The sequence below is a fragment of the Phaethon aethereus genome, assembly GCF_964289735.1.
Source record: "Phaethon aethereus genome assembly, chromosome: 8".
Classification (NCBI taxonomy): domain Eukaryota; kingdom Metazoa; phylum Chordata; class Aves; order Phaethontiformes; family Phaethontidae; genus Phaethon; species Phaethon aethereus.
In genome coordinates, this window is record NC_138584.1 from 13,513,283 (window position 1) to 13,520,170 (window position 6,888).

The window sequence follows — 6,888 nt, forward strand, 5'->3', positions numbered from 1 at the left end:
GTCAAATAAAACCATCCCTCTGGAAATAGCAGGGTACTGTATATAAACTAGAAGAATTATTGGTTGTAAAGCAGTCTGGACTGAATATAACAAACTCAGCTGGCTTGAGCTCAGGGAGCTGTTTCTTTTGCTTCATAACAGAGCTTTTGTTTCAGAAGCTGGAGACCCTATGTTTAGCCCAGCAACAAATTCTTAAATGAATCAACTATGTGTAGGTTTGATAGTGTGTTTACCAAGAATTCCAGATGTGTTTTATTTTGTCCACATACCTTACACAGTATGGTGTGGCTGTCTGTGTACTACCCTACACTGAAAATCTAAAATAAACTAAAGCCTTCCCTTTACAATATCTAAAAACCAATTGTGCCATAAAAACCCATTTCTAGCCATCCAGAAGACATATCTACTATCAACTAGCTCTCAGAAAATGGCTGGTCTACCCCATTCTAGAGCAATTGATCATGGGTTTTCCTTCTTTCTTGTTGGTAAATGGGTCATACTCTATGACCAATTCTTAATCCCATTTTTCAGTTACCAACCTTTTTCTTTTCCTCTTGCCATTTTAATCTTCTTTCATGGACTAAACTACTTTACACAATCCAAGCTTCCCATTTCAGGTCATTACTATTATTTTAAGGCAATTTCCAACTTAAATATATACCCACCCTGGGCATAAATATAACTAATTGAATGTGGAAGTACAAGTCAGTATGAGGAAAGGTTATAGAAACAGTCCTTTGTACATTCAAATTTCAGCCAGTGTGTTCCACAAAAATAACATTTGTGAAATCATTACCTTGGAGATGAAATAGCACAAGGCTTGAAGCATTCAGATAATTCAGTCTTACAGCCTGAATTTATGATTTATAATAATTACTTAAGAACATTGCTCAGGAACAGAGGAAGAAAGATGGAAAGCAGCAAGCTGTATCTATTTTATTTAAAATGCTTTTAAATCATCTGTGATTACATGTTCTTCACAATACCAGGAAGGGTCAGAAAGCTTTACCTAGAGGTACTGACAACTGTAACAGGGGTTTAAAAACATGGTTAGATGGATGCCTGCCTGACAGCAAATAAAAGAAATTTGACTTGTATTTTATACACTCCCAAGGGAGATAATGTGCTCTGCTTTCTAGAAAATCACAGTGTGAGTCAGTCTTCAAATCCTGCACAGGTGAGTAGAAAGACCAGGCAAAAAGTCACAAAGGGGTGCAGATCCTGACTCAATTTAAATGCAACATGGTGGCTGAAATACTTTTTCAGCCCCAAGAAGGAAATCCAGTTAAGATTTAGAAAAGGGAGTAAATAATTTATCCAGTTTGTTAGGCAGGTTTTCAAACAATCCATAATCTCAATTTTATCCATTTATAAATCACATTAAATACAAGCTGAAATACAAGCTTAGAACCCTCACTTTATTGCTTTGAACAAAAGCCTGGTGAGCTCCCACTACCCGGTCTTACTTGCTTTCACCACTACTGAACAAGGCAAGAATCTAATATTTTATCATATTACTGTAAATGCCTATAGGGAATAACTCAAATGCAGACTACTATCCCAGCTTAGAAAACATTCACAATGCCAGTCTATGGCTATATGGTTTTCTATGGTTTCTTCATCTAGACATTTGAAATCTCTTCTCAGCTTTTCCCACCAAGACGACAGCAAAAAGTTAAAGTTCTAAAATACTTGGAAAGTGCTCCTGGATTAGTCATTTTCCATATTTTCATGCATAATTATAAAAGGGTATCACTGCTACAGCAAGCATTTGCTTACCTCTCTTCTGATATTACAACATTACACAGATAAATGTTCTGATAATGGTTCCTTTGTTGCTTTTCATCAAACCCATACTACTAGTTAATATCATCAAATTGTACATTTTTTACTGTGAAATAATTTTCCTAATGTTTCAAAGTATTTAACAATGTTGTATTATATAGGATTATTAACACCACTATCTTAGTTATTTTCAGACATGAAATTGAACCTTTTCTTTGCAGAATAAAAGAATTACAGATTCTACTGTGGATAGCTCACAGAACGTCAATTTTCTATACTGCCCAGGTAATAGGAATAAACTAGTGATTAAGGACTACATCCAAGTCAATCTCTACAGGGTCACTTGGGAAAACAATCCAAATTATATTTCAAAATCACACTGCAAACATATCAAAAGGCTGAGTAGACAGATTTATTCAGAATTCGTCTCCATAATTATGCGTAACAACTCACTTTCATTCTAAAACACAGTAGAGTTATATACAAAGTTTAATTCTGAATGAGAGGATTTTCTAGGAATAAGGTTTTTCAATTAATTTTTAACTTGTATTTTTAATAAAAACAAACTCATTTTTCCTCTGTCATTTTACAGATAAATTTTTAGAAATGTGCATTTAACATGCAATTCAGTGTTAGTAACTGAAGAACAATAGAAAATGGGTAAACATACTAGTAGATCTAAACTGATGTTCTACACTGAAAGCCTTTTGAAATAGAAATAGCATCTTTGCCCAAGTATTATTTAGGTACATATTTTTAGGTTTTTTGTTTCTTTTTCCCTTCCTCCACAACAAACCATTTTTCAAAGTGAGAAACAGGAAAAACAACATAACCAAAAATAGAAAAGAGCCCAGGAACAACTTCCATTTTCTCACCAAATTTTTTCTTTCTTCATACATTTGGAAAAAATGGTGATAAACTTTATCTATCATTGGTATTTTTGTTTTCTCAACTTCTCAAAGTAGAATTGAAATGCTAGAAAATTATGAAGTTTGCCTGCCTCTTACCACTACCCTGACCAATGTAAAATGGCAGTGATTTACAGCAATTACAAAACCAGTAGGTTTTAAGAAAATGCAACTGAAAATATGCAATATAAACATACAGAATTCACATACCTCTTAAGACTGTTGTTGATTAATACAATACTGAAGCAATAAACAAGGATCCATTTTTGCACCTGTCAAAAAACAATAGGCAAAAGACTCCTAGCAACACATTGGCAAAGAACAAAAAATTTCATAATATGGTTGTAGTAATCTATGCTGAAAAGTATCCGAAAAAAAATCTATACTTCCAATATGTTGATTTTCTTAGATTTATAATGAGAAAATGAATAGCATAACCTCAGTTAATGAACACCAAATTACGTGCTTCTGGTATCATTTATTGATGACTTATATAGACCTAAGTCTCTTCAATCAACCATGTAAAAGAGATACAATTATGAGATTATGCTCTGTATGGTCTGAATTAAAATTCTCTTACAGAGATGTCTGTGTTTGAGAACTGAACTTATCATTAGCTGCCGCCTTTACCTCCAGTTTCTGAATACTTCTTATACAGTAATACATATAGGTATTTTCCTCAAGTTAAAACATTTAAATTTTAAAATTCCTGCAACTGCAAAACAGACTGCCTTAGTCTGATGGGTCTCATTTTACAGACTTTGGAAGAAGAGAAATAGTATTTATTGATTGCTTTTAAAAGCAACAAAACCTGCTTTATTTTACATAGGAATGTTAGGCTTTAAGTTCTGGTACCTCAGGACTCAGTAACTCTGTAAATTTCCCCCTTTTAATGATATCAGTGTTTTAGCTCTAGCTCTCACTGCTTGTTTCTTGCTCTAACAGGCTGTCTCAAAGCAATTCAACATTGGTCAAAAAGAATATTGCCCTTCTGGGCTTCAGATTAGTATAACAGAGATCAAACTCCACAGCTGGCACAGGGAAAATGAGAAACATACCTTTTTGTGGCAGTTCATTCAAAGAGTAAAGAAGTCAGCTGACCAAGACCACTCAAATGTTTGGAATTTTACAGGGGTATCATAGGAGACTGGCTGAAGAGGCAAACACAGGTGAAATCAAAGACACATAGTAAGTGAAGTTTATCACATGACTCCATAATTCATCATAGGGATCCTAACAGCCATATACTAACAGTTCCAGCTTAGCTTCATGACAAGAATCAATGCATTTGCCTTAGAGGAGACTGCATTTATAATGCTGTGTGACAGGGCAGTGAGCAAGCCAGGACTTTATGGCAGAACTGTCTGCTCCTTCCTCAGAATTAGCAGTTGAAAAGCAGTTAAAGGCCTCCAATTCCTAGGCTAGGTTTTAGTAGAACCCAAACCAGAACAAGGTAGCTTTTCAAATAGACAAAATGCACATCCTTTGACAGAAACAGATTCAAATACAACATTTATGTAAACAATTTCCTCTCTACCCTTGGTCCCCATACATCCAAATCCTGCTCCCAGGTCCAGCAGTTTTCAATTCTTGGATTGCTACAAAGTCAGTGGTTGGGTTTTTTTTTATTTTTTAAAAACCTAAGAAGATTTTTCCCTATCCCTCCATATGCAACCATATGGCTGCTCCCTGCCTCTTATTAAGTATTTCCCAGGTCCTCTGCAAACTCCCCAGCTGCTTGCACTGAGCTGCAGAAGCTTTGCCAGCTGAGCATGGCCAGTAACCCTCAGAAACTAATTCCAGGGAAGCCCCACCATCCCTTCCCTTTGGAAAAGTTCACCTGAACTGAATAAATCTCTCATCAGGCCTATTTTCACCTTTTTATAAAGTGTAGCACACAATAAGCTGTGACAATAATGTCACAAGTGACACAATACACCTTTCATCACACCATGGATGAAACACAGTACTCAAATGTTAATTAACTTTAAAATTATGTAACTGCTGAATTTAGCTTGCTTACTTGCACTGTGCAGCAGGATGTTTTGTACTACTCAGCCCTCCCTGCTTGTGCTTTCTGGCAGTACCACAACAGCAGAGAATCCTTAGAAGTTCTCATATGTGGAGCTCTACAAGGCTTTTCCTCAACATGTGCTTAATTAAGCAGAGCTCACTGATCTCTGTTCTTTTCACTTAAAATGAGACTTTTTAATTTCACACTTAAATATTTGCTGGATGGGTATAAGAGCATATTTCTGTTGCAGGCCACAATGCTTTAATGGAGAAGGAACAGCAGGGCAGACTTTGTTTTTTGAGACAGGTCATCGTTTCCCATGAAATGGCCTTTAATGGTATTAAGACACTTTGCTGTTTTGTTCTGTTTCTTTTAAACTCCCCAAACATAGGTTTAGCATAGACCTATGGAAGGCTGGCACAGGATTTAATTTTTATTAACTCTTGACACTTAATAACTTTTCTCCAAACAAATTATCGAAAACCTTAGGTCTGAATGATCTACCAAATTATGACCCGCAGAATAGACAGTTTTAATCTGATTAAATAAAAACAGCAAGTTTTTAAGAAATGAGGGTGAACACATTTTTTAAAGTGAGAAACCTAACAAGTGAAAGAGGAAGAAAAGCATTGAGCATTTATTTTTAAGGGGAATTTTTCAGAAACAAAATAATTCCTGCATTTCTTCTGCATAGAAAGAAGCCACTATTTTACAAGCCAGACCATTTTGCCTTTGGGGAGGGGAAGTCAGGAACAGGGAAACTCCCTGTTGAAGGGACAGCAGCAGCATTCCCATGCCTGCAGCCCATTCCTGTGGCTCCCACAGCTGGAAATTAAACAGAAAAAGTGGGTAATGCAAACTTGTGGTCAGGTTTCAAAGTTAGTAGATTGTACTAGCTTGACATGTTTGAAATCAAACTGTGCATTCTTTCATTCCATTTTTTTTTTTTGTTTGATCAATGTAGGTGTTTGGAATTTTATGAATATCTGCTGTGACAGTGTACTATTGCACTCTCAATCTTCACAATTTTTAAAATGTTGTTTGTTTTCATCTTTCTCAATGCAGTATTAAATTAAATTTCACAATGTGACTAACAGTTTAAGGGTAACTAATATTAAATAAATTAGAAGCTTCATTTTGTAGTGTAATTTCATGGGTCTTTCTAAATTATTTTTTCTCAAAAACAGTAAGTCCAGTGAATTACAGAAAAAAATCATAAAGATATGCTATCACAAATTATGTTTCTAAACAAATAATGGAATGACAAGCTACCATCTCTTTCCCATTACTTTTTATAATAAAGAAACAGCTCTAGAGTTTTCTTAGGAATTTAAGACATATTCAAAGCAGATAATAACATGTAAATTCCTTACAGGCTAAGGTAAGCCATCGGGGAAATGACACCTTGGAGACAAAGTAGTTCTGAAAAATCAACCCTGACAGAGACGAACAAAGTGACAGACCCACAGGCAACTCCAAAGTCAGCAGCTCTACTGCTTGTGAAGTCTGCCAAGAAGCATAACATGCCCAGGTATTTCCAGCTGCCTGTTCATTATTCTCATTCCTGTCAAAATGCATCTTTCTTGCAACACTGTCATTCACAACACATTCACTTTAGGCTCCAAAGGCAAACAGGCCAAATTCAGAGCTCTAATAATCTGACACAAGTCCACTGAAGTCAATAGTTATGCTTGCTTATATTCATGAAGAAATTTGTGTCAATATCTTAAAACGCAGGAAATTCTGATCCTATTCAATTAGGTGCAATTTACCATGGGTTTGTAGGAATTTAAGGGATTATTTCAGAAGTTGAAACTGCAAGACTGGGGTTTATCTTAGATACTATCTGAGATTGTTCTACTGGGTTTAAGTGTCACTATTTTATCAATCTCTTTCCCTGAGCATTAGCAGCACAGGCATCGCTGAATGGTGGAGACTAAATGTCCATTTTCATTTAGTGGTTCTTCTCTCCTGAAGCAGATCACTGCAAATAAACCTTTCTCATCCCCCTCTTCCTGTAGGTCTTTCCATGTTTTTCAACACCACAATCATTTTGGGTCCAACAGAAGAGTATCTACAGTGAACCAATCACTCATTTTTTTTTCTTTTTTTTCATCCACTTCAACTCTCCTCCAACTCAAAATAATAGTAACATCATTCCAGTTTATCTCTGTCTTAGCC